General features: G+C 39.8%; 1 protein-coding gene across 1 annotated transcript in view; it reads right to left on the reverse strand.

The window, feature by feature from the left end:
* LOC121962891 (uncharacterized) overlaps nucleotides 1–27511 on the reverse strand; it is a 326081-nt gene that overhangs the window by 203224 nt on the left and 95346 nt on the right. The window contains exons 5-7 of the mRNA XM_088074350.1: nucleotides 27301–27493; nucleotides 23182–23257; nucleotides 20234–20343 (exon numbers count right to left, since the gene is read on the reverse strand). The gene's annotated coding sequence lies outside the window, so the exon portion shown is untranslated. The remainder of the gene's footprint in view (nucleotides 1–20233; nucleotides 20344–23181; nucleotides 23258–27300; nucleotides 27494–27511) is intronic.

Here is a 27511-nt window from a genome sequence, read left to right on the forward strand (position 1 = left end):
TTTTACATGTGAAACCTGATGAAATAGACCTAATTTAAAACAAAAAGGAAAAAAAATCGTTTTATCTTAAACTTAATAATGACTGGCTGTACTTTATGAAATTAACTTACAGCTATTTCATTGTGTTACCAATTTAATTAACTGGTACTTAAAGTTACTGAATACATCCAAATTAATAATTTTGTGATTATTTTTTTCAAAATAAAAACAAATCAGTTTAGCTTAGTTTTTTAAGATGTATTATTTATTATTATTATTATTATTATTATTATTATTATTATTATTATTATTATTATACTAATATATGTAGTATATGTATGGTGGTATTTTTTATTATTATTTATATTTATATTCATCTGTATGAGCCATGTGATTTAATGACCATAGGTGACACTGTTTAAGTAATAAAAGTGCAATAAAATATTAATGTCAACTGCAATTAATAAAATTAGTGCAAACTGTTGCCACAGATTTTTATTTATTTATTTGTTTATCTCGAGCAGATAAAAATAAGTGGGTTATAGAGAGTGGAGTCCTGCATTACATTAACAAACTCAAACCTGGAAAACATCAAGTGAAACTAAAATTAGCTCTGAGTGATGATAATCAGCCGGACATGGAGGACTTAGTCTGTTGAGAACTTGTCCTGTAAGACGCCGCCTGCCCACTCACTGCTGTCCCTTTATTTTGAAATAAGAGCGAAGTGGGTCGTGCTCGGGGCAGGAAAAGTGCTGACAAAGGCTCATCCCCGTGGCTTCAGCCTTTGAAACAACCTGCAGGAATTCGCGCGGCCTCTTTGATCTCGGGACGGGACATTAGTATTCTGCTCGGACCGTGTTTACACAGCTTGGAGTGACTCGGGAATGGATGAAGGTGCTGTGTGGACAGGCAGACGTGCAGTCCTGGGTCACATATGAAAGGAAATAATCCTCGCCGTTTGTTTTACGCTTTGTGAGGAACCAGGTGGGAGGAGTTTACCAGGTCGGGGTTATCCGGATCAGCTGTCAGTCACAGAGAGTGAATGCAGTCAGAAGGCGTGTTTCGATTAACCCTTAAATTGTGCATATCTGAATAAAAAATAAAACACGTCATTTATCACAAAATGCATGACGTGGTTTTTCAGGTGATTCGAAAAGGCCGTATTTCACAAAACTACAATAGAAACACTCGTTTGCTTTTATAGGTCGCATGTTGCCATGGCTACGCTAAATCTAACCAATCTGACCGATGAAAGCAACGAGTACGAGCCAATCACAGGGAGAGGGAGGCGGGTCATCTCCCGCTACCCTGAGATTCACAAATTTGCTTTTGAGTTCATCTTATTTTGAAAAATGACTAATTTTAACGCTATACATTCACGGAAACCTGACGGAGTTTGTCAAGATTTACCCAAAAAATCACTCTGATATCAGTTTCTGACTATCTTAACATAATGATGCCATTAATAACAGAATATTTCATGATTAACTTAAAGAACATACATGTACAATAAAATAAGTGTTATGAGTTGGGCTTCCATTAAGAAAAGAAAGAAATACGGTTTCCATTCAAGAAAGAAGGAAAGAACGACAGTTTAAAAAAGTCACAAAGAGAAAGGAAGAAACAAAGGAAGTCAGAAGTGCTGTTAAATGATCTGATTTGGTTTCCTCCTCCTTCGCTCTGACTTCACCTCCCCTCTGTGTTTCCTCCACAACTTTGCGTCTGATCTGAACTACGAACTGAACTACAGACTAAAGTAATGAAGCAGAGGGAATCTGGTGTGTTGTTTGTAAAGTTTGGAGCGACACGGATGTTTCAACGCTGCCAATTTACAGTTTTTCCACACGCAGGAGGACGGCCGGCCTGCCCCGAGCCTTACTTCAGCAGACAAAAGTGCTAACAGCAGATGAATTAAAGGTTACCAGCGATATATGATGAATGTCAGGCAAACACAAATTACCACAGGAAGAAGAATAATGAAGGTTTTTTGCCGCCGAGCCGGGGGCCAGTCAATAATTAGAGGTGGCGCGGCCGCTGTCGCCGGCTTTCTGCAGCCTCTGCGCTTTGTCTCAGCTTTAATTGCTCAGGTTACGATGGCCGCCCACGCCCGAAATATAAAGTTCGTTTAAAGACGAGCTTCTCGTGAGAGGCTCCCGTTCAACAGGACGCTCCTTCAACAATGTTTTAAAGTTTCTCCATCTCGTCCGTTTTCATGTTTACTTGAAGCGAAGCATGAGGGAGTTTGCTTTGATCGCTCCAAAAAAAAATCAAAAACAGTCCCAACCGTGCGCAGGGAAGAAAGAAAAAAGGAGGAAAGTGCCACGAGTGGTTGACAGTCGGTGCATATTGGTTGTTTTTTTTGCAAGCAGGGAGACATAATCACACAAATAAGACATCAAAGATAGATTGAGAGTTAAAATATGCAGTTGAAAATTATTCAGATTGCTTTGGGATGGCGGGGAGAAAAATATTCCCTCAAAGTGTCCGACCGGATGAGATCAAAACTGTGTGATACCGTGAGACACATGCACGAATGAGAGGAAGCTTTCAGACATGTCCGGGCCTTTTTTTTTTGGTTTCAGGGTCTTGGCAGCTCCACCGCTTCATGTCGTGGTTCCCTTGACTGGAGGGGAATCCCTCTTTTTTTTTCTTGTTTTTCTGGTCACTGGCATGCAGCTCGCCAGTATGTCGCCTCACAATGTGAACTCTCGTGCCCTGCAGGTTGGCAGAGGAGAGCGACACACACAAACTGGCTGCTGCCGGAGACTCGGAGCCAGACGCTGCACCTGCGTCATGTTTGCTGGCTCCTGTCAGCCGCACCACCTCTCCACCTGTACAGTAAATCCAGCAAAAATCCGAGCTCGATACAAACACTCGTGCGCGCCAAAAGGATGCGTCAACCCTCGCGTCATGGAAATTTATCTCATGCAAAGGAGAGGAAGGTTGAGTGTAAGGAGAAAAGCATGTCAGTGCACGCTTGTGCAAATGTGCCACTATAATAACTAGAAAAACACAGCGGGCCTCTTGCAGGACGCCATATATGAACATTTCTGATCTCATCCACAATTTGATCTCACTCTGTTAGTGCTCACTGATTTCCGGGATTCAATTTTGCTCTTCTTTTTGGTAAGAAAACAAATTACGAGTGGTTGAGCACAACAGCTTGTTTTCAGTCCATAAATGCATTTACTAATTACAATTTTTGAAAAGAAAGTGCGGCTTCACAGGCTATTTCTGTGTTCATTACCACACAACATTTCCAATGTCGTTTCCGTGAATTTGACAGCACATCTCGTGGATTATAGCAAATTTAGGGCCAAAAAATAAGATAACTATATTTAAGTGTATGCAAAAACGTGCAAAATGCCACAAATGTCGCAAGATTTGAGAGGATGTGCCATTAGCTGTTGCCCATGAACATCTCAGATATAGTTTCCGTGAATTTTGCAGTACATCCAACCAACCTTTTGTGACTAAAATTTTAGAGAGCTGTAGCTATTGCATGACAAGAAGTTTTAGATCTTTAACTTATACATTTGAAAAATGGGAGCAAACACAAAAGCGCTTTGTTTAAATTTCTGTGCAGTATAAATACTACACAATAATAGAAATGCATATAGTTTTCTGCAAGTAGAGAGAGGTACAGTGATCTTTAAAATCATTATCAAGAACATTTTCTAATATCAGTATCCACTGTTGTGAAAAGACACTTCATGACTTCTACTCGGAGGCCAGTTTCAGGAGGATAAAAGCGTGCAGTACTGAATTAATGTCACTTTTCCATTCACCAATTTTAAAAGCCACAAGCAAAGTCTTAAAAGTGTGCTCTCAAACTAACTGGCAGCCAGTGAAGTTAATTAATGAAGGTGTGCGCTCTGCTTTGGGTCTTGGTCAGCACATGTGCTGCGGCGCTCTGGGTAATCTGCAGTTAAACTAAATTAAAAAGACTTACAGGAATTACAGGAGTCGGATAGAGTTGGAGGTTCGGAGAGTTCCTGAGAGAAAAAGACACACTGTGGCAATATTTCCAACACAAAAAAGACCACTTTTGGTGATATTTCTAACCTTGGAACCTACATTTAAATCAGACTCTTGAAAACTGGTGCAAATCCACTGACGTCACGCAGAAGACCAGTTTGGCATCGATCAGTTGTATGCGGACAGTATGTAATCAAACTGCAAAAAGCATGTATACAGGAGGCCGTCTCTGTTTTTACAGGGACGCTTTGTGCCTCAGAAACAACACCAAGCTGTAAAACGTTAAAGAAGCTGCGAGTTCAGTGATGTTAAGGGACGGAAAGTTTCTCTTTGTCTGAAAGCTCTCAAATGTGCCACAGAAAGCTGCGATTCAAAGAGAGGCCCATCTCTCCTAATTAACACTTTGAAAGATAAAAGCAGTTTATTAAATCAATCAGGATGACGGTTGTTTGTGAATCCCAGCAGATAAGGACATTTGCATATTAACTTTGCAGTTCTAACCTACATTTGAGGATCTTCTGAGATTGTGGCCAGCTTCAATGTAAATATTTTCCCCTCACTGCTACTGTACACGTTTTAAACTTTCATAGCCCCGATTCTCTAGTGGATTTTCAACTCATTAAAAAATAAAGAGATGGATAAATAAGCAAACATATAACGTAAACAGACAAACAAATGAATAAACGAGCACGGGTATTATGGCACTGGAGAGGCTCTGGCAAAAAAAAAAAATTGTGGCAAAACAATCTGAATTTTAACTTGCTGTTAGATATTTTCCAGTTCAAAACTAGGCTTTAAATTAACATGAAAGCAACAAATAGGCTTTTAAAGAGTATTATATGTGCCCTCCAGTTAATCTGGCACATACTAAAGAGCTGTTCCACTATGTTCTGCCAAAACTTAACTTCCATGTGAATCATGCAATTTCTTGATAATGTTTAGAGTGAATTAAGACAGTACTGAGTGTGCTGTTTCTTTTAAAAGGTCTGTGCAACATGTATCATTTTTTTAAAGTTACTGGTTTTTAAAATAATAAAATGTTGATATATCTGGAGCTCCCTGCACTAATAACTTAACTCTTGCATGGCACAAACTGTATTTTCTTATATTTATAGCAATTTCATGTCAGAAATTGATGCATGTAGGTCTTTAATGTATTTATTACTGCCAACAAACTCCAAGAAAAGATCGACCAATAATGACGTCCAAAGTCTGAAATATCATCTTCCTCTGTGCCATAAAGCCAACGCAGACTAAAAGATGCCAAATATTTAAATGCACTTTATGTAGTTTCTGCAACTACGGGTCTCTCAATCAAACCCTGACGAGAGAGAGACTTTAAAGACGTCGTGAAGGAGCACGAGATCAAAAAAAGTCTCTTTTGCTAAACTGCTTCTATGTCAATGTAAACATCTTTCGGGGCGTCCAGTAGCTCACTTGTTGGAGCGGGCGTCCCATGTACAAAGGTTTGATTTCAGTCTGTGGCCTTTTTTCTGAGCATCACCCGCTCTTCCTCCACCTCTCACACTGAAAACTGTCCGATCTAATAACGGCAGAAAGCCACTGACAAAAACGGGAATCTTAAATCACTGAAAATGGGAGTTGCTGGTCTACTGCTGCCTCAATCGGTTAGTTTGTGTGTTATTTTTCAGTATTTTTAAGGACTAGAGTCACTCAATAACACAATAACGTTGTTGTATGCATTAGCTTGATGTCTGGCTACAGCTGCAAAATGTAGTTGGTTGGTTCGATACTGAACCATCATATGAATAAATTTAGCTCTCAATCTGTTAACTGCTGAGATACAATTATTAAAAAAAAAAAGTTTGGCAGGAAAATTATGTATTATTGTTACCAAGTTATTTGAATTTATCTATTTACTTTTTTATTCTGTCTTAATCGTGTTTAATTATATTTTTAGTACTATCAATTCCTAGTTTATGGCTTAAATTCTTTGAATTGTGTTTACTTTTATTGGTATGGGTTGTTATTGTGATTTTTTGGCATCACTGTTTGGCTTTTATTTTTACGTCGCCTCTTCTTGCTTCTGCTTTGCCTTGTTTGTCAGAGCACTTTGTAAACTCTGTTTTTAACAGTGCCATAAAACAGAGTTATTATTTTTATTATTACTGAGTAAAAGTCTGTAACATCGTATGATTTACGCCGACTTTTCATCTGGTATTTCACATTGATTTTTTCCCGAAAGTCACAGCAACTAGAGGAGGTTAGGGGGGTGTGACGCCATTGACAGGCGACCAAATGAAACTCTCAGTTCTTGAATAAAATTACAGGTTTCTTTGGGTTTTAACATCTGGGATAATGTAAAGTACCCAACTCAACAGTTTTGGACATTTTAATGCCAAAATATTACATATATCTTTCAGACAAGGTTGAAATTACTCGAGCAGTCTCACCCTCAGTCCTTGGCTTTAAATAACTCCTTTAAGGAGGACGTCTGCTCGTCTCAAAGCGTCATATCAAACCTCTCCTGCTCTCTCAGTGATAACATTAGAGAGCGGGTTGAGAGACAGAGACAGCCACAAAGAAATCAAAGCTCGCAGATATTGACCGGCCTCTCATACGGACACGGAGGAAGAAAGAGACGGCGGATCAATACCAGTCGTTGTTAATCCTGGTACCGACACAACAGCGCCATTGTGTTTGGATGGGTGGGCCGAAGCTTCATAAGAAATCACCGCGATACAAAAGGCTCCTGTCGCCATCCTTCGCCTCTCCAAAGGCGTCACGCACGCCGCACCACTCGATACTCGACATACTGACGGGATGAAAGGCCGCGTTTGGGACTGCAAATGACAAATGAACGGGCCCGGATCCTCGGCTGTAATCAGCCCGATCTGCATTCACACGGACAAGAGGTGCGGATCTGAGAGCAGCTATCAGCGTCTCATCTCCAGCAGAGAATAGGTGAAGCGGCGGTATTCCAGGGGAGAATTTAAAAAAAGAGAAAAGGGAGTTACTATAACGACTCTGGAGCCTTTTAATTGCAGAGGCTTGGATATTAGTTCAAAACCGCTCACTTCATGCTTGGGAACACAGTGCCACGGTGCCTGCGCCCTCACCCGACACTTGTTTTATCTGCTTGCAGATTGAACTCACTTCACAGTAAAGAGAGGCCAATTAGGGTGCAAAGGGATTAAAAACACAGAGGAGGGGAAAAAAAAAACGCTTTTCCATTTCTCTACTTTTGTGGTGGAGGACAGGCTATAGGATGAAAATACAAGAGTCGAGGAAAGCTCAGCACTTTATGATCGTGGAATTAAAGAGAAAAACGAAGGTGTGAGGTTATTTCCTGCCAGGCGTCCTGAGGGGAAAAAAGTCCACCTTGTGTTTCTGTTGGATCTCATTAATCTGGGATGTTCACGGCGTTCAGGCACTAACTAGAATTTACTGTTTTAGGTGAAACCATTTTACCTTCACCTGCCTCGTTTTTATCACATCAGTCAAATAATACCAGTGTTGTTTATGCCACTCGGATTTAGATTTAAGACCTTTTTTACAAACATGAATCAGCATCAATAACTTTGGGCTGGGGACAATTTTGCCTAAACTGTTATTGTGATGTTACCTTCTCTGGTCCAATGAAAAATTAGATGACGACTTCAAAAGCCGTAAACATTGTACATGTTCTCTACGTGATGCAGACGAGGGTAGAAGTTAAATGTCGATTATTTGCAGGTTTTCTGGGTGATTTTGTGTTTTTTAATCTGCATGTTGGATTCAACCGCGTTAATTCGCAGTGCGCTGAGTTTGCATTGCCTCATACGGGGTTCAGCCATGCTGTGAAATCTTGGTTAATTTTCGCATTTTTTGTTGAATTTAAAAACAAAACATGTTGTTTGAAAGAAAGAAAAAAGGAAATCATACCAATTATTGTGAAATTTTAAGAATGCAATGTCAGACAAAAAAAACGCACTCATAAAATCCTACTTAAACTTTTGAAAAGGTTGATTTCGGACATTTTAAGACTTTTAAAAAATCCACAGGAACTCTGCAAGACTGACCTTCACCCTGTTGCTTTTTGTCCAAACATTTCGGGGTGGTCTAAAAGAGTCAAATATAATTGAGTAAAACTACGCAAAATCATATGTGTCCATTTAGTCCACAGGTCTGCAAAAATGGGGAAGTCAGGACATTTGGATTCAAAGGTCCTGTTGCATTAAAGAAATCGCCTATTTTGGTTTCTTGTATCACTGTTGAACTTCTGTGAAAAACGGAGGCTCCATGAAAGACGCATTTCCTCTTTAGTCTTGTGGAAAAAAGCAACACAATATGTTAAAGTGCTGCAAACTATCAGCTTCTTTTTCTTCAGAAAATCGTGACATCATGTTGTCCATGTTGGACCAGTTATTTACAGACGATGTTATATGGGGCCACATAACACAAGTGTCTGTTTTACAGGTGTTTTGGGGGTTTTATTAGTGCAAATAATCATTTTGGTAGTGCGGTTAGTAAAAAGCGAGCTGTGCTTTACTGTTTATTTGCATTTATTTAAACAGGCTGAGAGCTTCGGACCTGCAAGCCTGACCGTTTATCCGTCCCTCTGAGTGGAAGCTCGGCCCCAACTTCCTCTAATAAAATGATTACCAATCTCTGGTAGTGGTTCACCTCAGATGCACCGTCCCCGGGAGATGTCCGAAGGACGCCATTAACCAGGGAGGAGGGGGTGGGGAGGTGTGGAGGGGGAGGGCGGGCTTCCCCCAGTGAGGAGTGTCTTTAACATAAGTGGAGATGAGTGTAACCTGACGGTGGAGGCGAGGGGGTTTCCCCAGGAACGGCAGAGAGCGGCAGGAAATCGATGCGATGTTTGTTTATTGGTCTGACCTCCGAACTGCTGCCCTCCGCCTCTCCGTTCTTCTTCCTCGCTTCCTATTTTCCTTTTTTTCTCTCCTCCTGAACTATTCTAGTCCAAGTTTAGTCTGAATCCAAAAAATGTGCATTTCAAAAACATGCAAAGGCCTTTGAAAATATCAGATAAATAAAAGTCCATTTCATTCTGTCTGCACGGTCACAGATATCTTGACCTTCGACCGTGAAATGCAAATCAGTTCATCATTGAATGCAAGTGGACATTTGTGCCAAATTCGAAAAAAATTCCTTGAGGCTTTCTTGAGATATGTCCTTCACAAGAATACGTACAAATGGACCGAAAACATAACAACTCCAACCTTAGTAATCACCAGCATGGAGCATTACAAAAAGAAAAAAGATAAATGGCACCTTAGAAGTAAAAAAAATCTGAAAGAGTACTGAATAAAGAACGATGAAAAACAAGACACAAATAAGAAAAACAAATTGTATAAAAATGACAAAACTACAAAAGAAGATTTTCACGTGCAGCAATAGTGCAAATGTTGAGATACAACCAAAAAAAAAAAAGAGAAAACCGACGAAAACCAATGAATAACAAGAACCAGACGGATCTGTTTTAACTTTGTTCTATAAAACATACAAGAAAAATAGGTGTCATCCTTTTCCCTTTAAATTCTGGATATCTCCATTTGGAGGACAAATCTCTAAGTGGGAGAAAAAAGAAAGAAAAACGTCCCTTCACTTGTGTAAACGGAGGGAGGAAAACTTCCAAGATCCAGATATCCGGAACGAAAAGGTCACCCGAATCTTACGACTCTTAGTGATGCTAATGGGCCCTAATTTGAAATGGAATTTTATTCACATCTTGAAAATCCAACAATGAGATTTCATTCAGATGTAGCAGTCACTTTTTACTCGCTTTAATGATAAGTAGGTCCAAACGCAGGGAGAGGGGAGGGAAAAAAAAGATCCCCAAGGTGCTTTGACTCTGTTCTTTTATTAATGACTTGAGCCCTTTTGTGACCGCCGCAGAAGCGTTTGATGAATCATTATCGTGGAGAAAATCATCACGACTGATCATATTAAGAGGGGAACGCAGTTGTTTTGCAAGGCCTCCTCTCTTGTCCATTGTGAATTATTGTCATTATCATTAGCATGAAATGAATTCTGGCCTTTCAAAAGGGGGGAGCCGCTACCAGTTAATGTATATTCATCTGTCGTCGGGCCACGGGCTTGTTTTGTCTGTTATTGTGGCCGCCGCTCTGAACCCGCCTCCGTGCGAGGCCGCTGATAACTGCGCCTCAGCAAACATCAACCTTGTTTACATTAATGTCTGCAGACTGTTACAGGTCGACTCTCGATCCATATCAATTGTGCGCTGGTGAATAAATTCCGCCGACGAGACATCAATGAGGGCCAGATCTGTATTATAGCAACATAAACAATACATTTCTGTGTGTGTACTGCCACTGAGGGCATAATAGAGCTATATTTACTCATTTTTCTAACACGGGGGAGTCATGTGACGCGCTGCATGGTGAGTTCAGGGGTTTACATCCCTCTCTGTTGCTTTTAATGTCACTCCAACTGTAATGTGTCTGGTCTGGGGACGTTTGGGGGACACGCAGTCCGATCGAGAGCAGCATCTGCAGCCTGCTGACTGAACTGGGGCCCCCCCTCCAGCGCTACCTGGGCCCCGGCTGGGCCAGTAGCCACGAGCTGGAGGAGAGAGGAGCAGGAGGAGGGGAGGCAGCCGCCATCACCGTGATCTGATTTATCCTCGGGCCCGAGACTACAAATGAGTACAGACAGCTTTTTCATAGCCAAAAGACACATTTGCATCCATGTGTGTGCGTGTGTGTGTGTGTGTGTGTGTGTGTGTGTGATCAGGGAGGGGCGGGGCGGATCACCGAATCGAGTGCAGTTTCATAAACAGCTCACTTTCAGCACTGAGAGGCTGACACTAAAGTATACAAGTATAAATTGTTGCATGTGTGAACACAGAGATACGTGCAGACTTTTCTCCGCTGTTTCTGCAACACAAAGTGCTGCAAAGTTATTGAAATGTGCAAATACAATAATTCAGCTGTTCATAAGGAGGCCTGCATGTGTTTAAAAACACATAACAGAAAAATGCTTCAAAGTTAGTATCTTATAAGCGAGGCTTCTTACAGATTTAATGTCACATCTCATAACCCTGCGCCTCTAAAGTGAGCAGCACATTACTGCTCCTTCATAAAAGCTTTCATAACTACAGTTCTGCTGCAAAAATATACAACCTATCAACCAAAAGACTCCTAAAACCTCATCTTATGAAAACAAGGGGGAAATTCTGCCTGTGCATTGCAAATTTTCAACCTTTTTCCACTCAAAAAGAGATTTTACAAAACCTGGGACCCATCGATAAACTATGTGAATAATCTACCTGGACGTGAACTTGTGCTTTGTTTTGTGACTTATTTTTCCCATTTTCATGTTAATGTTTTGTCTGATAAACTGGAAAATTCCTATAAATTAAGTATTTCACTGCCAGAAGGATGAAGTTTTAATAAAACAACAATGTCTCTGCGGTAGAAAGACACACATACTTTTGGAAGTGGTGCTACATGACCAGAGAAATAGAAAAAGGACGTTCTTGCTCAAGAGGTACAACAACTACAACTACCAGAATGCACTGCACCGCACCACTAAACACTCCTACTGGCAGAAAACGAAATGCAAACTCGTACTTGTGAATCAGTGGTGGCCAGCAAGAAATTATCTAATATTGCAGTTAAACTGTAAAATAAAACATTTTTAAAAAACATTTGAGGCATAAATGACTGAAAAGCAAATATTATTTGGCTAATATGAAAGTATCGATCATGCCTTTTATTTTATTGATCTGCTTTAATTTTATTACATTAATGTTTGTTATATTACGCTACCATTCTTCTGTTATTTTAATGTATTTTTATCATATTATTGATTTATTTATATATTATTATTAGCATTATTTTAATCAATTAATTATATATGTATATTAGTCAGAAGGCAGACATCTCTATGGCCTCTACTCCCATCAACTCACACAGAAACAATCCCGCCTGATAAACAGCACGACAGGAAAGAGAAAAAATATGCTTTTTTATATTAACTTGAATCATTTAACAAAAACAGGCGACTCTGCAGCAACTGTGCAATATCAAACCACTTAATAATCACAAAAGTTAGCGATAAGAAAGCGAGCTTTTCTTTCTCAAAAACCTATTACCAAACAGGAACAACTGGTGTTTATTCATGAAATTACCAAAATCAGCGAGATCAACAATGTGCAACAACCACGCATAAACATCGCCAACGTTTGCTGAAACCACAGCGGCACCACGAAGGTGTTCAGTCAAGCCTCGTCTCAGCATCATATTTAAACTAATAACCGAAGAATTTGATCCTAATTCTGCTGTAACATTGTTAATTTCTCTGCCGTGTTTCCACCGGCGGCTGACCGGAGGTGAAGTCAGGCTGCAGACCTGAGCGCGCTGAACTTTCCAGTAATTATTCTGCGCTCGGGTCAGCTCTGGACAATATGTTAGCCATCTGCCGGCATCTGTGCTTTCTCCCACTAATAGATTGAACCCCCCTCCACCCCTTATACCCCCACCTTCCCCTGCACACCGCCACACACACACACACAAACACCGGACCACCACCACCACAGCCTGGAGCGAACGGAGCCGGGGGTGAAACGCTAAGCAGGTCACATGTTGTCTTTCAGCCATATTTGGGTCAGGCCTTTGGCACTGGATGAGGGGAGGCTTAATGCACGGAGGCAATGGGTAATAATCCAGCCTCCAACACACACACACTCGCAGCATGTTGGCCACACACACACACTGACATGTAGGTGAATAAATATACATACACACGATGCCTTAAAATTCCTCATATGAGCCTCAATCTGAGCTCGTTTTACTCCCCAGAAAGGTGCTGAACACTTGAAATTTCCACGATTGTACTTTGGCACCAAACAGAAGCTTCAGCGGAGCATATGTTGCACGGAGCATATGTTCGGAGCATATGTTTAATGCCAGAGGAAAGATGGCTCCCACGTGCCGAGGATCACAGGTAGATCTTAAATACGGAGCAAAGTGGAAGTGAAATCAGAGCATGAAGAAAACGTCTGTCTGAAAAGTCTGAACTTTCCCGGAGCTGTGAGGCCAAACACTCGCATCTCATATTTCGGGGAAATGTATGCAAAACCGAACCAAATTTGCTCCCTCTATTAAGATTAGGACACGGCACATATATCTTGGTGGCCCCGAACGCCTGGAAATGTGCGAATTTAATACAAAAAAAGTCAAAATATGAGGAATTCATTAGGAGAAAACTCAAGGCGTTGTGTGTTTTTTTTTTTTGATGGTGCGTGGAGTTCTGGGGGCAGAGGCCGAGCGGTATGAAATGTGATCAAATTTCAAATACATTCACAGTCGTGGCAATTTGTACATTTGCATCAAACTTTCTGGGGGGACGTCTGACAGTAAATGGGATGAGGTTGGACACGTCTGCGGCTGCGTTTTAGCTTCCTCATCAGCGCCGCTTGGCTCCCGCGCTCAAAGAAACAGCGCCTGATGAAGAAAACACTTAAATTCCGTTTGGAAAAAAGCAGCTAGATGGCACACAAACGCCTGACGAAAACAAACCAGGAAAAATCAGCGCTGCCACCGCTGGTTTTCATTTCTGTCTGCAGCCGTGGCGTCATTGGGCCTGAGCGTCCCAGGCTGAAGGGACTGTTATTTATTTATCAGAACAAGGGGTGGCTAATTTTTTTTTTTTTTTTTTTGACTCTCGCCAAAGTTAATTTTTCCTTTAGCTACCCTGAGGGACTTGAGGAAAGGTCCCAAAGATATTTGAAAATCCAATAAAATTTTCCATTTTTACAGTTTCTGATTTTGGCAGGCTCACAAAAACAAGAAAAAAAAGAAAAATCACCAACATTTTTAAGATAAAAAATAATCAAAAAATATTCAATATCACCAAAAGAAAATAATATAATAAATATAAAAACAAAAAAATATTTTTATCTATATTTATACATTTTAAAGAATAAAAATTGCCAAAAAAATTTAAAAAATTGTAAAATATTTGAAAAGAAATAAAATTATTATTTTTTTAAAAAAAGGCCCAACGTTTTTTTTTTTAAAGAAAAAAAGACAATCTTTTTTTTTAAATTACCAAACAATTTTAAAGCAAAAAAAAAAAATCAACAAAAAATTTAGAAGAAAAAAAATCACAAAAAACTTCTAAAGAAAAAAATTGTCAAAAAGTTTTAAAGAAGAAAATAAAAACATGCCATTCTTCGAATTCAGTGGGAAAATAAATCTAAGACACGCCAAAATAAAGAAAGTTCGTCCCCACAGTTTAAGGAATCATGTGGCATGCCTCCCCCTTTCTGCACCAGACTCCTCCTCTGTCATAAATAACCAACGGCCCCTAATAATGACAAAAAGCCCCGGATACAGAGATCCAGGTTAAGTCCTCCTCAGATCCTGGTCTGCAACATCCATCACCAGGTTCCAGACGCTCATACCTCCGTGTGCGGCCGTCTGGTCTCCTTAAAAGCGAGACACTTAGCGAATGACGGCTTGAGCGGTGACACATTTGCACTTTTCTCCTTCCTCTTTGCAATCACACTAATTGCTTTCACATATGACTTTAGGCTCACAGAAAACCTTTAGTACGATCCTTATCTCAAAGTGCAGTCAGACGGGCGTCAGATTTGGCTTTTTTGAAGCCGCCGCGTTATGACTTCATTGCGGTTGGAGCTGCAGTCGCTCTCAGAAGAGGAAAGACTTTGATTTCTGAACAGATGCTGCCTTCAAAAGAAACTTGCGGGGATGTACAGACGAGTGGGACAATAAAGGTAAAGCCACAACGAGTGGAGGAAAATGTAAAGGCCTTCCTGAGTGGTTTGAGGACGGCGAGCAGAGTTGTACAGACTGGAGGAGCTGCGGAGGCTCGCGGTCGACCGACACCTTCCCGAGACGCTTTATGTTGGTCTTTCATTTGTCACCCATCTGTATTTGTCAGGGGAAATCCTCTACAAATTCTGCTTCTTGTTCAAATGAATACTGTTGCTAGGCGACTGGCAACAAAAATGAAAGATTTTTTTGTTTGCATTTCGCTGTTTGTGTCGAGGATCGACAAAGAAAAAAAATAAGAAAAAAAGCCCGTAGATATAAAATGAGTCATGACTACTGGACCAGTACTAAAGACAATGTTGTTCGCTGTCTGGGGCTGTAAAGTTTGTCAGGCTCAGAAGTTTGAGGACAGCAGTTTGGCCCATTTTTACACCTATTTTCCTTATTAACCCTTTGAACTCCTCAGCAGAACTGGTTAACCTGTGTACAGTATTTTTGCAATGTCATCTTCAAATGTTTACATTTTTCTTAAGTCTGTGCGACCTAAACTACAAGATTATTTAAGTCAATAATAATAATAATAAATTAAAAAATAAATTAAAACAATGATTAATAAAAATTATTGAAACTGTGTCATAAAAAAATACCAAAATCGGACTTTATTTTCATCAGATTTTATAATATAAAAATGCAAACCTATTGTAGAAACATAAATTATATGGGAATGGGAGGTTTGGGGTTTTTTCAGTGGCCTGTTTACATTTTATTTTATTTTATTTTATTTAAGTTATGCATAATTTAGGGTGGTTCACTTTGAGGGCCAAGCTGTCTGCCGATAGACTTCTCAGACCCCGACTTCTCAGTCACATCCAAAACCAAGACGGCGACGACCAAAATGCCAGACTCAAGGCTTCAGACGGCCGTCCACAAACCAATGAGTGACGTCACCGTAGCTACGTCCATATTTTATACAGACCACGGCAAAAAGAGACAATATTTCACTAAAGTCACAAAACCAAACACACACATTGGTCGCACACATGGCTGAAAACAATGAATGTGGATGTTGTGGTCAAAAACCCAAATTCTATACAGACTAACACAAAATCTGTAGTCCCTCAAACAGCTGAGTCACATTACTTAGAGTTTTTGACGCGTGCAAAGTCACAACAATCTTCTACTCTCCATAAAAATATTACTTTTCCTCTAATCCCACTCAGTCGAGCTGAGCAACACACACATGCACCTTCTGTTTTATGTGTCCAGGTATGCAGAAATTTCAACCCAAAGCTCCCTCTCATGAATAACTTGTGCTCGCAGCCCTCTCCGTGCGTACATATCTGCATGCAGATAAAGTAGAAAAGAAGAAATGTTGAACGAGGCTGTGCATATCATCATCAAAAAAAAAAAAAGTTCAAAACCTCCAACTTCTCCCCTCCTCCTTCCACCTTCACCTCCTCCACCCTTTCATTCGCCTCTCCTAAGCACATTCAAATGTGCAGGTTTGTTTTGGGGATAAAGTCCTCGGCTTTGATCAGCGCTAATTAGACAGCCTCTGCTTTCGTTCGCTACCTATTAGGGTTGGGTAGGTTATCGCCGTGCTAATCTCTGGCCGGTAGCCAGGCGAGGGTGCTGCGCTCCTGAAGGAGCCCCCTCAAAGCCGTCTAAGGTGAGGAGGAAGCGTGATGAAAGGGCCGTCTCCTTTCAGCGCAGATCAATACGCTCCTCTCCTTTGCCTATGGGGGATCAAGAGTTTGAAACACAAAGGGAGGTTTTTGCATAAAGATCCAAACAATGGTTCACAAGACATTTTTTTTCTCTCCTCGCCTCACTCTCTCGCTTTATGCTTTATACTTTCCTCTCTTTTCCCTTCAACTTTCCTCTCCAGGAGAAGGCGGTTATTTAATGAAGCTGGAAATTTTGATTTCGAGCGCTTCAAAACGCCTGCAGGAGGCAAACAACCAAAGTCACAGTAATTTCTTTTTGGAGCGTGTTTAGCCTTTTACTTGCCGGATGGTAGAATGTGTCGCTCCGGTTTGGGAAGGATTCACGTGCAGATTCTCAAATATTGTGTACGGTAAACAAATGTCACCGCCGCCGCCAGACGTGCATCGTATGTTGAGATAAACAAACTTATGGATTCTCAGATATTGTGTAATGCTCCTTTAATACTCCACAATATACATGGAAGCGTTTAATCCTCCAGTTATTTGTGTCATACGTGATGCATGTCTAAGAAAAAAACCCAAATCTGCACTTGGAGTTTGTTTGGTCAGTTCAGCCTAAACAACAGATTAGGGATTAAAAGAAACGTATAATCCAGAGCGAACACAATGTAAACGTTTGAGTCTGTTTAGGAGGAAGTGAAGCATACTGGGAGACTTTGTTTAAATGAGCTAAACTTGACTTAAGCTCTGCATCATCTTTCACATCCACATTACTTTTTTGGGGACAGGGTGGGTGTCCATAACTTTAACCCTTTGAAACTGGGAGCAGGATCACTTGTTCCACAAATTGCAAGAAATAAGTAGATAAGGAAAACTATTATTTTTCTCTGAATCAATGGAAAAATGTCTGAGAAAAAAACATATTGATAAGGTCCGTGGTTATATATCTAAATTAGGTTACATAATTTATAAATATATTTTAACATTTTATTATTTTAAAATTGTATTTATTTATTTATTATTATTATTATTATTATTATTATTTGCTAATAATCACGTTTTTTTTAATTTTTCTTGTACTTTTTAATTTTTTTTTTTGCTAATTTTTGGTTCATGTCTTCTTTCATTGCTTATCGCCTTCTATCCATGTTTTTTTAAGAAATCAAGCCAATTTGCTCAGGTTTCAAAGGGTTAAAGAACATGTTTGCATCCTTACTTGTACCCAAAGCCTTTGAAATCTGCACTGACATCAGTTTCCTTGTGCTGTCGGTCGTTTATTTATTTTTCTTTTACTTTTTTACTAATTATTGAGGATTCATTATCCTCAATAACCTCATAAACCACCAAGATAATGTCAAAAGTGGCCAAACAGCTGCTGAAGTGAAGTCAATATATGCATTATGTACCTAATTTGCAAATGTGTGTAAATTGCGGAAATTATGCAAGTTACTAAGTTACAATCCGGCAGTTTCGTAATGTTGGGGACACACATACTATACATGATAATACAAAATTTACAGCTGGCAAATAGACTAAACGGGATGAAATTATAAGCCGTGTGTGAATTGTTTGTGTCTATGCTGTTTTATTTTGGCTACTTGGGTTACCTCAGACAAACATACAAAACTTACAGTCACAAAAACTACAAAACAAAATTCTGGGTGCTGTATCAAGAGCGATGGGACTTGTTTGACTTGCCAGGTGCCGATGATGTAGTTAAAAATAACCATAATCTGGAGGAGTGAGAGTTTCCCTTTAGAAATAAAAAAACTGAAGTAACGGGGGAAAACGGGAGTGTTGACAGGTACGTTGGACAAACAGCCTGCTTCTAAGTTTAGTAGTGTTAGTATTATAAGAAATGTACTTTTATGCACAAGAACCGCAGGCACACTGTTTAGTGTCAGTAGCTAAACACTAATTTGCAACACCTGTCCATCACAGGCGTTTTTAAGAGAGTAAGACAGCATATTTTAAAAGGTGCACCACTCAAAACTTTTGCATATGGAAAAAAATGACTAATGTGAAAAATATCAGTCAACAAACCTACATCCCCAAATGCTTTGCATTTTACTTTGCACTGCTGCACCCCTTTAAAATGATGTATTTTCCTTAATTTCTTACATTTTATGCACTTTATTTTTTGCTTTATTTTAATCAATTTTATGGTAATGGGTTTTATTTTCCATCTTGTGTTATGTTGTCTGTGCATTCTACTTTTATCCTTATTTCTCTCTTAATTTTACTAATATTTTCACGTGGGTTTTATCCATGTGAGGTTGCGCTGCATTCTGCTCTGATCTTGTTTTGTTGTTACATGCAGGTTTTACTGCGTCTTTATGTCTTTTATTTCTTTATATGTGAAGCTTGATATTTTCTTTTTGTTAAACACGTTTGGCAGCATTTCTTGTATAAAAGGTGCTATAGAAATACAGTTTATTATCATCTTATTATTATCATTAACCGACTCTGTGGTTCTTCATAGTTAAACAGAGCCTTTCTTAACTGTTGAAGTTTGAGGTAGAGATGATTTCGGGAAGGTCTAATTGGCATGATTTGCTATCAATATCTGATGAATGCAGCTCTAAGCCATCTCCACTGGACATGCTTCATGAAATGATCAGTGAATGTGTTTAAAGATGAAACATGGCGTCAGTATGTTGTGTGCTTTTATCTGAACGGCATTTAATTAGAAAAGAGTCGATACAAGACTCACTGTACGCAGCATTCACCTACGTGCTGCCTCTCTGTTTCTCTATCAGCGGAAAGCTCTTCACTCCTTTCTTCACTATTTTCACCATGATGATGTGACCCCTTTTTGCAAGTAATTTCCCCTGGATTAGAAAAACAATCAATCCAATCAAGACCAAGAGAGGGAGAGAGAGGAAAAAAAGGAGAGATTTGAGAGGAAATCTCTCCAGAAGTTGTTGGGCGTTGCGGGAGAAGAGAAGAAGGAGCAATCTAGAGGGCCGGCGTATATTTCCCTCTCAAGTAATTCATTTATGTCTTCAAAACTCTTTCAGAGACCAGAGTTACTGTGCCTTTGTTGTGCTTTAAAAAGCTTAGCCGGTCTCTATGAAGAGAAGCAATGAGAACACTTTAGAAAGAGCTACAAAGGGAACGGACGGGCGGAGGAAGAAAGAAAAAGTGAATGGCACCACTGATAAAGTTGAGCAAATTAAGTCATTGACCTGCGGTGGAGATTAATAGCAAACAAGGTGCCCCAGCTTCACAAGTAATGAATATTCTTCAAACGGCGTGCAGGGAGGGGGGTGGAGGGGGGCGGCAGATAGGCCCGGCTTGATGCGGATGACATTGAAAGTTGCGGAGAACAGAAAAATTCTGTCATTTTTCATTTGTATGCAAATTCGCCTGTTACACAAATTAACCCCTGAACCCCGGTGTCAGTCCTCATCTTGGGTGGAAGCCGGCCCCCCGCCGGGGCCCCGCGGCCGCTATACCCACCCACACTTCCCCTCTCAGGTCAGCGGCGGCTCTCAACTTCCCCGCGTTGAAAGTCGCCGCTCCGCCCCTTTTGTTTACTGCTCTTATTTGGCGGGGAGATGACCTCACGGCGAGGGAATCTGACACCGCTTCACGGCTAATAGTCCCGTTTAATCCTGTGACACTCTGAAGCGTCCATGAAAGGGCAGATACCGACACTTTCTCGTTTGAAGCCACAATATGATATCTGTTTAACAATGACTGCAACATTTGACAATAAATTAAACGTTTTCAAAGCTGTACGGCTATTTTTTTCTGATTCGTGCAGTGTAACGGTCTAACAGAGCCACCGCAGGTCCGTGTCTTTTCTATCTCCTCCTGCAGTTCCTGTCACCAGGCTGGCACGATTAAAATGCAAAATGCCGGCTGTGCAGCACCCACCTTGGCCGAAGCTGCCGCAGCTAATCACTCCTCGTTGCTTAAAGGTGGACCTCCGGGACAGAGAGCAAATCCTGCTTCACTCTGCAGCTGCTGGAGTTCACAGCATCCGCCTGCAAATGGAAAAACCTCTCAGTTCAAGTCAACTGCATTTAGACTTTGCAGAAAAGGTGCAAAATATTAGCTTTGTCCAACAACAGAATGCATGAGTGAAACATCAATTTGGACATTTGCTGCCGTGCTAATATACAGAAACACTCAGCTGCAACAGGCTTTAAAAGCATCACAGATTCTGCAGTTAAACAGAAATGTTATTCAGTCAGATTGCATCAGTGTGTGGTCTGCAGTGAAACGCTCCCAATGCTAAAGTGATTACAGTGAGCACAAATGATGTTTTGAGCGCACTGCTCTTCATTTGACTGAGTCATATACCTCAAGCCACACGACGAAAACAAACTATTTCATATTGCCTGTAAAAGACGCAGCCATATCTTCATACAATGGTTCATACGATATCTTATAAAAATGCACATGCATCAGTTAATGTGACATCTAACTACTTAGCACCACACAAATGGTATCATCGTGTCACCTACTGAACACATAAAATAAAGTTATGGACATAATCTCAAGTACATATAAAGTTAAACTGTTTAGATTTAGGAAGCAGAGTTACTTTTGAAATTTAAGTAGGTTAAGTTTAGAAAAATAACATATTTTATTATTTATTTATACATGCATACATTTTTTTCCTACTTCCAGGTAATTTTTTGAAACTTTTTACCAATTTCTTGCCAATTTACTTCACGTACTTAATGTTACTTCAAGTTACATACATAATGTAACGACTTGACTGTTTTTTTGCTTTATATATTCAAAATATCTATCTATCTACACATCTATCTATCTGTCTGTCTTGACTATTACACCTGATTTCTAGTATTTTGGAGTACCCTCTATAAGCAGATTTGCAAAAAAAAGTTCCACTAATTCGCTATGTCGCTATGTGTTTCATATGTGATTTCAGATTTCATAATTTACTTTACTACAAAGCAAACAGCTTATATGGGACATATATATATATATATATATATATATATACATACATACTCTTATCTCTACCTTTAGGATCTTAGAGTAATTTTTAATGTTTTTGAAGTTTTAGATCAGAGTTAGGTTGCAGGTAAACATTAATATTTGTACATTTTGTATGTCATTTATTGTCTGGGCCCCTGCATACAAGCTTTGAATAGTTTATCAGGGTACCCCTATTCACACAGGTCTAACTGTACTTAAAATCATGTTTTTATCTATTTTTATTGACTCTGTGAATAAACTGAACTGAACTTTGTTGGCATCTTACAGAATACCAATAACAATATTACACTGTGTGGTATTAGGAATCCAAATTGTAAAAAAGGAGCCTTTTGGTGCTTTTGGGATTGATTCAGGAATAAGAGTTGATCCTGAGGAAGCTGGCACCTGATAGAAAATATCAAAAATGCTTTTCCTGTCCTGCTCTTACACGTGTGTGTTTCTGACGCTGTTGGTAAAGTGCAGCTCTGTGTCCGTCCCTCTGCAGTGTCAGGAAGGAGGAGGCAGCCCTAAACAAATTTCACCATCTGCGGAGGAAGGTGGCAGCCGCGCAGTGATTGACCCCTTTAATTGATGCGGCTTTAATTATGATAATCGCCTGCCAGAGTTGCTGTTGTTTCGTTTTCCCCAACGCCCCCCGTCCCTTTATTTTCGGCGGTGTTTCATATCCTGGCATCCGCGGGTGCAGGTGTCCTACAGATGTTTGGTTGCCTCCCATCGGCGCCGTGCAATTTGTTAGCTGCTAATCAGCCGCCACCTTTGCATGACTGCAGTGACACGTGCGGAAACGCTGAACTGAATCAAAAGTTGATGTTACGGCGGGTCGCTGGAAACCTGCAGATGGAGGTCTTTGGTTTCCAAAATGACAAACTGGATCTCTACTCAGCAAACGCCTTTAAAAATGAATTTCTGGTATTTTTGTACAACGTCTGATCCTATGCTTTTTAGATTTTTTAAGTTCCTATTCATATTCATTTTGATAAATGCTCTCATATTGGTTTCATTAAAGAGTCATTATTTACCAATGCATACATTTCATACAACATAATTAAATTAACCCTTTGAAACCTGAGCCAATTTGTTTGATTAAAAAAAAAAAAAAAACATGGAAAGGAGGCAATGAGCAATTTAACAAGAAACACTTGCAAGAAATTGGTAAAAAATAAATAAATAAATAAATAATAATTGAAAAAGTAAGTAAAAAAGACCAAAACTAAACTAAAAAAAAAAAATACTAAAATAAAAAAGGAAATTACCATAAAAAAGTGCTAAAATAAAATGAAATATAGTATATTTAAGTATTAATAAGAAAAATGCATTGATTTTTCACCTGATTTAAAATTGATAATTATAAAAACAAAATCCATAGTTATTTGATAATTCTCTAATGTTTTTGCAGTTTGCAGGATATTTCATGCCTTTTTCCTCGTATTTTGGAAAGAAATCTCACCAAATTGCTTATGTTTTAAAGGGTTAAATATCTTTTGAAAGGCATCTTAAGGCAGCAAGTAAACTGATGTCGGTATTTTGAATGAAAGGTGAACATTTTTAAACCTAGAACCATGTTAATCTTTAATTTCCTCTTTTCAGTGTTATACTAAATATTACTTACACTAAACCTCCGACTTTATGTTTGGTATTTTTAACATGGACCCTTTTTTTCAATTTTTTTTGTCTAAGTGACTAATTTATTGAGCAAGAGCTGCAGACGGCTGCAAAAAAGCTGCAATGTAACAACTCTGGGCATGTCATTTTCCTATATTCCTATTTTTGCCACGCAAAAACAACCACCTCTCTGCACACTGTTTTGCAGAAACAAAGCTGTAATGAGCCATTAGAGACAGAGAGGAACCAACCTTTCGCAGGTGACAACTGTGTGCAGGTGGTTCAGCGTGATGGTGACGCTGGCTGGTGCTTTCCTCAAATAAGGTCCTGCAAGAGTAAAAGATTTTATTATTTTCATCATTACAACTAAAAAAATCCCTTTTTTTGGAACCAGTGGTGGCAACTTAAAGTACAGCCCTGGTATTTTCCAACATGGACCCTATTCTCCCATGTTTTTGCATTTTTGTGTCAGACACTTGCTATAATAATCTGAGCCCGTCAGTGGCAAAATAAATAAATAAAACAAAATAAATCTAAAAATCTGTGGATGTAAACTGACAGCAGATAACTGGTCAGAGTGGCTGCACTGCACACTGAAATAATTTGCAAAAAAATGTTATTCCCTTTCGTCACTTTGACACAAAAACACAAGAAAATTGGGTCTAGGTTGACACTTCTGAACATACCTTTTAATATTTATAAGATTCACAATTTAAGCTCATTTTCATAAACACTTTTGATAAATGTTCCTACAGGCTCTTATTTTCCGAAAGCATCCTACACGCACATTTTTATTTTGCACAACAACACTGCAGGTGTTTATGATTTGCTGTTTGATGATCTCCTTGTTTGTGAAATATGGAAGTTAAGCTTCATATTCCCAAAGTGAAATGTGTACTTTTTGGAATAAAAACTCTAGAAATTCTGTTTACATTGAAACTTTTTGCAGGGAGGAAACCCCTCCCAACACCGCAGCACAGTGGCAAGAGCAGTGAGTAAAATGGGTTTAGACAAACAAACAAACACACACACACACGCACACACACGCACACGCGCGCACACACACACACACACACACACACACACACACACACACACACACACACACAGCGGCCACCAGTGGCTCTGCAGTAAGTTTCCCTTCAAAGGATCCCCTCAGGATAGACTGTGCGCGAACATAATCCAAGGCCCCTTTGAAGTGCACACTTGAAATGTCTTTTGGCTCGGCTGCTGCGAGTGGCATCTCAGCCCTTTGGGTTATTGGAGAGGAGAAGCGCTCCTCGGCCGGCTCGAGGTGGAGAGGCAGCACCTGGTGGTCCCCGCTGCCTCTCCTCGCCACATTTCACACATTTAAAGTACACTGGGTGCTCGTCTCCTCAGCCGCCTCGCAGCCGCAGCCAAGAGGTATAAACGGTGCTCTCGTTTTCTGCCGGATAAAGCACGAGTACATTTTGGAGTGGATTTTAATAAATCCAGTGTGGCTTTGTCGCACAGTGGAGTTTCACTTGTACACACATTTCTCTGCAGGCGGAGCCGCTCGGAGGGCAGGAGGACGGCTAATCTCATTGGTGGGGTTAAATTCAGAGGGGCAGAGTCCGTTTTTAACAGTTTCTAATGCAGGAGCACATTAGACACACCAATGAAGAAGTCAACAACTTAGTAAAGAGGTAGATAACACGACCAATGTTTGCACCCTGAGTTACATCCGAATTCTGCAGCCAAGAATTTACATCCAACACCAACCTTCAGTGTAAATGCAAAACCTAATGTGTCCTTTATGACGTGAAATAGAGAGTTAAGATCAGGGAGGTGAAAAAGCCAATAATGCATCGAATATTGCAGTTTGCATCCCAATCAAACTGGTAACATTTTCTGCCGAAAAACACAACTTTCCTCATTTCTAACAAACCTGTTTTAACCACAACAACCTCTTAAAAGTTGTTTATTAGCCATAAGCACCAATTTTTCGGCCTTCCGTGTTTTTGCAAAGAAATCCTTGAAGAGCTCATTCATGCTCTTCGTTACACATGGAGACACGTTCTCCAAGTTCATTTTGTCAGTATCTGTGCACATTTGAAGTGCACGAGACACGATTAACTCCTAACATCCTGGGTCAAGCTGTTGCACCGGATGGGCGGACCTTGTTCGGAGCCGACAGGACACAAGACTCCGATGCAAATTTAAAAAATGTGATAAGGTCCTGAGAGCGGCGCACCAGCCGCCACTGAAACGAGAACCGCTGCCACATCAACACGTGCCAAGTTCTTCTTTTATTTTCCTTCACCTGCGTCAGATCATCGAGTCAACATCCCACCGCCAGATAACCTGAAATCCTAAATGTCTGGATTTATGGCTTTACAAAGGACATGTCATATATGCTCCTTAAATACTCATTTATGGCCTTTTGTGTCAGTATGACATAAATCCATAGAGGGTTTCATGGTGAGTAGGATTTTATTTTCTCTTCATGCTGGCTGTTTTCTCCTTAAGAAGTCAACAATATGAATGAATCTACATTTGAAGAAAAATAAAAATCTGTTACTTTGACCTTTGCTATTGTTCCCCGTGACTGTGCAGATTTTGGACTTAAAGCAGGAGCCAAAAGCCCAAAACATGTTTTTAACACAAAACACTGACATTCAGAGATGTGCCAAGAATTGTGCAAATGTCAAAGGTCAAAAACGTTGAAACATCAAACATCTCATCTAATATAATATAATATATATAAAAAATAATAATAATAAAGGTTTGGGATTTGAAAATATTAATATTAGACCTCCCCTTTGGAAGTAAAAGCTCATTAAAGAGTTAATTATTTGTGTAGCGAAAGAAGAGCATTGCTTTGTTGTACTGTACTCGGCCCATTTGTTTTTCATTCCTTTTTTTTTTTAAATGACGGAGTGGCCCTTTAAAGGGAAAAACTTCCTCGTAAAGACTCAAAGACGCTCACACAGCGATGTCACACAACAGTGCAGACGAGCTTTACTGAGTTTTACTGCGATTCTTATTAAATTCATGAGAGCGATCGTGTTTGAGCCGCAGCGACGCAGCGTCTGACTTTATGGAGTCGTTGGCTGTTGGCGTCGCACGGCTCGAGTGCTCTGCTAACTAGTTCAGACCTCAAAGAGCGTTTTTATTTCTCTTCTTTCATCTTAATTTTTATATACTGTGGAGTTCCCCCTGTATTTCTCTGATTGTTCTGTATCTCGCTATTATTACCTTCACCAACAAAAGGTCACGTTTTCAGCTTGTTTGTCTGCAGGATTAGAGAAAAACTACCAGCCGAAATTTCATGAAAACTGGAGGAAGGGTGTAAGATGGGCAAAGGAAGAAACTATTAAAATTCAGGGCTGGTCTTGATTAAAAAATCTAAATTATTTTCTATTATTTTATACATCTTAAAATCCAGTAGATACTAGTAAAGTTACAAAGTGATCAAACAGCCATGTACCCTCGTTAAACACCTCCCTAGAACATCAGCTGTCCAATCATACGTGAGCAACCTGACGTGGGACGCCAAAACTAGAAAAAAAAGGCTAAAACAAATGAAACCTGGCAAATCAGATATCAACAAAGTTTAAAGATAGGTGTCCTGTTTTTCTGAAGCAAACAACAGAAATACGAAACATGCCTCTTTGCTCGGAAATGCACACTGTCAACTCGGGCTTCCCCTTAAAAGTTGGAGGCTCAAATCATCATTCGGAGACTCTCAGTCGACTTAAATCGCCTCAAATCAAGCAGACATTTAACTGTGCAGCAGGATCGTAGAGGACTTGACTTGAGTTCTCAGAGTATACAGCGTATATATATATATATATAAATATATATATTTATAATATATAATCTAATTTGACTTTTCAAGAACCCATAATAACTATTTTCTGTCTAGTTAAACTTGCGTGGTGTTTTTTTAACATATCCGAACTCAGACATAATTCCAGTTAGCAGGCAAACATGAATAACGAGGCAGAACGTGGAGAACATTAAAAAACATGCATGATGGGAAATATCACATTAACACAAAGCAGAGCTGCGTTACATTGACAGCTACAGGTAAGACATTTGCCGTTAGGTTACGTTACGTTATCTGACTTTTCCAAAACTTACAATGATGATTTTTTTTTACTGATTTCATGATTTTTTGAGGCCTGGAAAATGTGATTGTGAACTTCCATGACTTTTCCAGGTTTTCCATGACTGAGGTGATTGTGTATATAACACTCATTTACATTGTGAAAACATAAAGTCTGACTTTAATAAATCTGTGAGCAGCTGTCATATACACTTAACTCAAAAAAACTACTAACTGTGTGTGTGTGTGTGTGTGTGTGTGTGTGTGTGTGTGTGTGAGAGAGAGAGAGATATCTCACATCTTAAGACGTCTCTCGGTGAAGGCGAGTTTCCAGGAGGAAGCGAGTCGTGACCCCGGAGTCCATCACGGCGATGGAGGATTGAGCAGCACGCCGCGGGCTGCAGAGATGATCGAGGAAGTCACTTTCATGCTCGGCTCCGCTCGGCTCTCAGACAAAAAAAAAGCCCACCAGGCTGGACGCCGGAGGAATGCTGAAGAAAAACACAGCG

This window comes from Plectropomus leopardus, chromosome 24 (genome assembly GCF_026936395.1).
Source record: "Plectropomus leopardus strain MGB_pleo_1.0 chromosome 24, ASM2693639v1, whole genome shotgun sequence".
Classification (NCBI taxonomy): Eukaryota; Metazoa; Chordata; class Actinopteri; order Perciformes; family Serranidae; genus Plectropomus; species Plectropomus leopardus.